A 7,651-nucleotide genomic window follows, 5' to 3' on the forward strand; every position below is an offset into this window, starting at 1 on the left:
CCCTCCTCCCATGTGCTTAGCCATTTCTGTTTCTTCTCTTGAGAACTCTGTTTAGTTCTACATCTCAATATTTAATAGGGTTCTTTGTTTTCTTGGTGTTTAGTTTTTAGGTCTTTTTTTATATTTTAGACACTAATCCTCTGTCAGATATACAGCTGGTAAAGATTTTTATCCCCATTCTGTTGGCTGCCACTTTGTGATGGCATCCTTTGCTATATACAAGGGGGTTTTGTTTGTTTCACGAGGTCCCATTTATTAAATGCTGGTCTTAATTTCTGCACTACAGGGGTCCTGTCTGGAAAGTTTTTTCCTGTGACTACAAATTGAAGTGTATCTCCTAACAGATCTAGTATGTCAGGTCTTATATGGAGGTCCTTGAACCATTTGGAATTCAGTGTCATTCTCCTTTGTGAAGATTCACTGTTTAAGCAAAACTGTTGAAAATGCTGTGTTTTTTTCCAGTGTGTATTTTTGAACTCTTTGTCAAAACCTAGGTTGGCATACTAGTGTGAACATATATCTGGGTCCTCAAGTCTGATTAGTGTATCTGGTTTTATGCCAGTAGTGTGCTGTTTCTATTCTTTTTATTGTGATGTATTGTAATGTGAAATCAGGGATGGTGATACCCAGCATGTTCACTGTTATCCTTGTGTTTCTATAACAAATTTTAAATTATTGCTTCAGTTTCTATAAAGAATTATTTTGGAATTTTATGGGATTGTGTTGAACCTGTAGATTGTTTTTAATAGGATGTCTATTTTCACAGTATTAATCCTACCAATCTATGAGTATAAGAAGTCTTTCCATTTTCTGATATCTTCTCATATATTCTCCATTTTCTTTCTTCAGTGCCTTAAAATTTTCATTGTACGAGTCTTTCATATACTTGGCTAGATTTATCTCAAGTTTTGTTGGTTGTTTTGTTGTTTGTTTGCTTCTAAGCTGTTGTGAATGTATTGCTTCCCTGTTGTTGGTTGGCAGTTTATAGAAAAGCTATCAGTTTTTTGTATGTTAATTTTGTATAAAGTAGTCCTGCTTCTTTGCTGAATGTGTTTTATCAGATGTAGCGGTTTTCTGATGGAGTCTTAGTCTTGTATGTATAGAATCATATCTTCAAATAAGAATGGTTTGACTTCTTCCTACTTATATTCTCTCTTATCACCTTCATTTTTTGTTTTATTGTTCAATGTTTCAAGTACTGTATTGAGCAAGAGTGAAAAAATCAGACATCCTTATCTTATTCTTGATTTTAGTGGAAATGCTTTGAGTCCCTCTCTGTTGAGCCTGATGTTAGCTGTGGACTTGTGAGATACTGATGGTACGATTCATTCCCATGGAAGACAAACAGTGTCTACCTGCTCCTCCCACAGTCCCAGTGACTAACCAAGGTGCAAATTCATCAAAGTTTACTTTGAGGAAACAATGAGTTTATTGGGCTTACTTACAGAAAGAGCAGTCAGTGGCTTAGAGGTTGGGAGTAGGACCCATTGTGGATGTTGACTCCCTCGTGGCTACATTAATGGAGTCCCTGATACTTTCCTGACTATATCATCCAGCCCTTCATAGAGACCCCGGGGCCATGTCCAATTAGGGAGGGGTAGACAGTCAACAACCCCAGCTGTGATGCTCTGGGGAGCAGACCCAACTGAACTCCCGAAGGTGGTGGCAAGTTTAGTTCTGAGAATAGTCCTGTACAGCAGTTACCTTTATTTATGTTGAGATGTCTCTCATATTTCTACATCCTCTAAGACTTTTATCGTGAGGAATATTAAATTTTTTAGAAAGCCTTTTCTGCATCTTGTCTTGAACCATCTTTGCATCTCTGGGATGAAACTGACTAGATCATACTGGTTGATCTTTTAATTGTTCCTGAATTTGTCTTCCTGCAAGTATTTTACTGAGAATTTTTGTGTCTGTTCATCAGAAAGAGAGGCCTACAATTTTCTTTTTTCGTTTGGTCTTTTTCTGGTTTTGCTATGGGGGTAATACTGGTTTCATAAAAAGAATTTTCAAGTGTTCCTTTTCTGTTTTATAGAGTAATTTGAGGAATGCTGGTGTTAGTTCTTCTTGGAAGGTCTGGTAGAATTCTGTGCCTAAACCATCTGGTCCTGCACTTTTTTTAGTTGGGAAATATATAAATTTTATGTGCATTGGTGTGGGTGCTGGGAAATGAACCTGGGTTCTCTATAAGAATAGACAGTCAGCACTCTTAACTCTCTCTAGCCCAAGTTGGAAGACTTATAATTACTGCTCATATCTCATTGGTTGTTATGGGTCTGTTTACTTATTACTTATTATGGGTCTTACTTCATAGTGATTTAGCTTTGACTGGTCATATACATCTAGAAATTCATCCATTTCTCTTAGATTTTTTTTTCCAGTTAGTAGAACACAGATTTGCTTTGTTCTGTTGTTAAGACAGGATCTCAGGTGTAGCCCTGGCTGGAACTCACAGGGATCACCTGCCTCTTACCTTCCAGGTGTTGAGGTTAAAGATGTGTACCACCTCACCTAGCCTTGGAATAGAGGTGTGGTTGGGGGGGGGGGCGGGTTAGCTTGTCTTTAATGATTGTCTGAATGTCCTAAGTATCTTGTAACAGCTTCCATTTCACTCTTAATTCCATTAGTTTGGGTCTTTTATCTCTTTTAGTTAATTTGGTTAAAGGAGTGTCAATATTGTTAATATTTTAAAAGAACCAACTCTCTTATTTTATATGGGTTCTTTGAATCATTTTTGTTTGTTGTTTCTATTTCACCATTTTGGTTTTTTGTTTGTTTGTTTTGTTTTTGTTTTTCGAGACAGGGTTTCTCTGTATAGCCCTGGCTCTCCTGGAACTCACTTTGTAGACCAGACTGGCCTCGAACTCAGAAATCCACCTGCCTCTGCCTCCGGAGTGCTGGGATTAAAGGCGTGCGCCACCACGCCTGGCTTATTTCACTATTTTGAGACCTGATTTTAATTATCTCTTTCTGTCTTCTTGTTTTCTCAAGGCCTTCAAGTACATTATTAAGTTATTAATTGGAGCTCTCTCCAAAATACTTTAAAGAGTTATTTATTTTTGTGTGTTTTAAGTTCTTTGCCTGCATGTTTGTATGTGCACCTCATGTGTGTCAGCTGCCTTCAAAGGTTAGAAGAGGCCGTCAGATGCTCTGGAACTGAAGTTACAGACAGTTGTGAGTAGCCCTGTGGGTGCTGGGAACTGAACTCAAGTTCCCTACAAGAGCACAGCCAGCGTTCTTAACTGATAAGCTGTCTCTCCAGCTCAATTTTTTGGGGGGTGGGGTGGGGGGATGGGGACAATGCTGTAAACTTCCTCTTAAATCCCTTTGTTTTGTCCCATCGATTTCAGATGTTGTGTCTTCATTTTCATTAATTTCTAAAATTTTCTTCTTGCTTGCTTTCTTGATGCAATTATCATTCTAAGAATATGTAGCTTAATCTCCATGGCTGGGAAGAACTTGTATTTTTACTGTTTGGATTGAATGTCTATAGATATCTGTTAGATCCATTTGGTTTGTAACATCATTTAACTGGAAGATTTCTACGTTTAGTTTCTATCTGGATGACCTGTCTATTGGTGAAAGTGGATATTGGGTTCACCCACTGTCAATTTGTTGAAGTTAATCTGGTTTTAAATCAAATTGTATTTATTTCATAGAATTGGGTATAGTTGTGCTTGGTGCATATAAGTTGTCGTATCCTCTTGGTCATTTTTTTTTTCTTTAATGAGTATGAAGTGACCCTCCTCCCCTGACTACTTTTTATTCAAAGTCTTATTTTGCTCAGATACTAGAATAGCTAAGCCCCTTTGTTTCTTAGTTCCATGTACTTTCCATCATTTTACCAGTAGGTGGTGTCTATCACTGATGGTGAAATATGTTTCTTGGAGAAAGCAAAAAAGATGGGTCCTGTTATCTAATCCAGTCTGTCAGCCTGCGTCTTTTTATTGGGGAATTGTGCTCATTACTATTAAGAATTATTGTGTATTCCCATCATGTTGTTGTGTCTGCAGTGTTTTCTAAGACCTCCTTTGATGAACTGTTCTGGAATTACTTATTCCCTGTTCTCCTTTGAATGTGCTTATCCTTCTCTTTAGGCCAAAGGATTTCATTTATTATCCTCTGTAGAGCTGGCTTAGTGGTTGTAAAATTCTTTAATCTATTTTTGTGGTGGAAGTTTTTCTCTCTCTTTGGCTCATGATAGATAGCTTTTCTTGGTATAGTAGCCAAGTCTGGCTGGCATTTGTGGTATTTCAGAACTTACAGAATATCAGTCCAAGCTCTTCTGGTTTTAACGTCTCCACTGAGAAGTTAAATGTTACTCTGATGACCCTGTCTTTATATGTGGCTTGGTCTTTCTATCAGCTTTCAAAGTCCTTTGTTTGTTCTGTATATTTAGTGTTTTGAATGTTATATTATGTGGGGAGCTTCTTTTCTGCTCTTTTCTATTTAGTGTCTGTATGCCTCTTGCATCTTGATAGGCATTTGAGTCTTTAGATTTGGGAACATTTTCTTCTATGATTTTCTTAAAAGTATTTTCTGTGGCTTTGGGTTTCTTCTCCTTCTTCTATATTTATGATTTGTTGGTTTGGTCTTTTGGTTTTTTGAGACAGGGTTTCTCTGTATAGCTCTGGCTGTCCTGGAACTCACTCTGTAGACCAGGCGGGCCTTGAACTCAGAAATCTACCTGCCTCTGCCTCCCGAGTGCTGGGATTAAAGGCGTGCGCCACCACGCCCAGCTGGTTTGGTCTTTTTAATTGTGTCCCAGAGATCCTGAACAGTCCATTAAAGAATTTTGGTGGTTTTGTTTTTTGATTTAACATGTTCTTTGGCTAAGTAATCCAATTCTGTACCTATCTTCAAATCCTAACATCCTCTCTTCCAATTGATCCATACTGTTAGTGAGTCTTTCCATTGAGCTTTTAATTTGACTTAGTTTTTCACCTTATGTTTTATTTTTGTTTAGCTTTTCTTCAAAATTTCTTTTTATTAAATACTGTTTTCTTATCTTGAATCATTTTATTTCATTCAGCTGTTTGGGTTTTTGTCATCTTCACTCCAGCGTGTATTCATATTTCTTTGACTTCCTTGAACATAATTGGAATTGCTATTTTTGAAATAATTATGTGCAGTACCTAGGCTGATTTTCTTGGGAACCATTACTATGAAACTCATTTTTGGAGGAGACATATTGTCTTTAGTTATTTGTGTTGTTTGTTTTGTTGTAGTGAGACCTAGACATCTGGAATTAGGTCCTTGGTAGTGTTTTGTGGTGGATATCTGTCCCAGATTTGAGTGGGCATGTGGATCTCTGTTTGCTCTTACCCCAGCTTGTCAAGTTATACACCAAATGAATGGGACTTGGAATTTAGTTCTGATGTGGGAATAGAGTATTACAAGTGGTGCCAGCTCAGCCAGGACTAGGTAAAGCTTATGAGTACAGGAGCAAAAATTAAAAGATTCTTGATACAAATCTTAGAAAAAGATTTGTGGCATGGGCTAGGGTTAAAGCAGGAATAAAGGATGCTACTTGAGGTCCATGCTACAGGGGGTTGGGTGTTTCCTATCTGTGCAGAGAAGCCACAGTCTCCAAGCAGCAGGAGTGGAGTTGGGTTAGAAGTAGGACTTCCCTACCTGGAGGAAGTGCCCAGGACACATGGTCCTCAGGAAGGTGACCAAAGCACATTTTAAATAGAGATGACTAGTTCTTAATGTTTTTGCAGTATGAGATCCAAGGCTAAGGAACAAGAACAGAAATACTAGTTATAATGAGAAGACAGTATTGAGGATGATTTAAGCAAGTTTCAATTAGATACAACCAGTGAACTACAGTGTTGCTTATACAGATGGCTGGTGGTGGTTGGAGGGGCAGAAAGACTCTTAAGAGACAGAGGGACCCAGAGTTTGCTTTGAGATTATGTCTCCTGGGAATCTCAGAAGCTATACTCAAAAGGTCTTACCAGCATGTCTTCCTAAACAGGAGCTGAACAAGAACAACATTAATCATGCTAAAGTAGAAGGGGTGGGAAGAGCCCAGGAGGCCTCAGCTCCACACAGAGAACTACAGGTGACTAAGGAGCCCCGAGTGTGGAAGAAATAGTCTTCCCCAGGGAAGAACACACCAATTGGTTACATAAAAAAACTAAGCGGGTTGTAATTATGTATTTAGGAATATATGTACATATATATAAATTCACATTCACATACATGTAGATATAAAACGGTTAATGAAAAAAGAAGCTATGAGTTTGGAAAAAAGCACGGAGGGGTGGGTATATGGGAAGGTTTGGAGGAAGGAAAAGAAAGGAGGAAATGATGTAATTATATTCCGATCTCAAAAAAGAAAGAAAAGAAATACTATAAAAAATTTAAAGATGGTAGTTAGCAAGGTGGTTCAAGGGGTTGATGCGTTTCACATAGCCAGATGACCTGGGTTGACCCTAGGATCCCACAAGATGGCAGACAAAAGCCAACTCCCAATATTCTGACCTCACATATACTGTGGCACTCACACACCCCCCACACAAGCTATACATATAATTAGTTAGTTAACTAATTAAAATATAAAGTTAGAGGAAACAGCAAGCTGTGGAGGAGAGAAAATCAGATTTAAAGGTTAATGTTTTTAAGCTTGCTACCCCCAAACAACCCCAAGCATCTAGCCTTGTTTCTAGAAATCCCTGCGTGGAGTTTTTATTTCAGCAGATCCAAACTTGAATCCTGTGCAGTCATTAAGCTGAATGATTCAACAGAGGAATATAGCTGGGTTCTTTTTCATGACTAGCAGCCTTAACAAATATCATATGACCTCTCCTTTTATTTTGGAATGCTAGTTTCGTAAGTAAACTACTGTGTTAAATTAGGATGTCTGCTCCTGCCATATTTGTGGTAGTGTGTGTGTGTGTGTGTGTGTGTGTGTGAAATACATGTTAACCCAAACAACAGTTTATCTAATTCCCTTTCCCAATAGGTTTTCAGTATTTATAGTTCCATTTGTGTTATGGTTATTGCTTGTTTTTAATTCTCACACAAACTAAATGGTAAGTTGCGTTCCTTTGCTGCAAAAGCAGGCTTAGAAAAAGATTAAATAACTTGCCCAAACTGAACGGCAGAGCATAGGTGAGCAGCTGGGTTCAACTCCAGAACAGTACAGTAAGAACCTCCAAAAAGCTGTTCCTCTGTAAAAGCAAAAGGACCAACGACTAAATCAGTGAATAAAATTAAAATGTCAGTTTAAAAACTCTGGACATTAAAGTCTTGAAACAAACTGAACAGACTTAATGAGCTTGCTCAGTAAGAACAGCAACCTCTATGGCAATTTAAACTGGGTGCCCCCAACCTCTCCCTGCTAGCTTGGAAAGCCAGTAGCCTCACTGTAGCTGGGAAAAACACCCTGGTAGTCAGCTGAGAGGGCTCGGACCCGTCACACTTACAGACCCTCCAGGGACCTGCTACTGTTTTGATTTGTCTGGTGGCTCACTGATCATATCCATGTTCACAATTTATCTTTATTTGACCACATGACATTTGTTAAATACAATCATCATCCAAGGTATATAAAACACAGGTGGCTAAGGCTCTTTCACCGGTTGAAGGTCAGAGATGGCAGAGAGAGAGAGAGAGAGAGAGAGAGAGAGAGAGAGAGAGAGAA

At 38.5% G+C, this 7,651-nt stretch overlaps 1 protein-coding gene and 1 long non-coding RNA gene across 2 annotated transcripts in view; one reads left to right on the forward strand and one right to left on the reverse strand.

Annotated features, from left to right (window-relative positions):
• The window catches only part of Mosmo (modulator of smoothened), a 56,646-nt gene that overhangs the window by 35,955 nt on the left and 13,040 nt on the right, over nt 1–7,651 (forward strand). The gene's annotated exons all lie outside the window — the stretch shown is intronic.
• Nucleotides 1–7,651, reverse strand: part of LOC115031509 — a 29,679-nt gene that overhangs the window by 1,037 nt on the left and 20,991 nt on the right. The window contains exon 2 of the long non-coding RNA XR_003837135.1: nt 5,635–5,737. This is a non-coding gene — a long non-coding RNA (uncharacterized LOC115031509). The remainder of the gene's footprint in view (nt 1–5,634; nt 5,738–7,651) is intronic.

This window comes from Mus caroli, chromosome 7 (genome assembly GCF_900094665.2).
Source record: "Mus caroli chromosome 7, CAROLI_EIJ_v1.1, whole genome shotgun sequence".
Classification (NCBI taxonomy): Eukaryota; Metazoa; Chordata; class Mammalia; order Rodentia; family Muridae; genus Mus; species Mus caroli.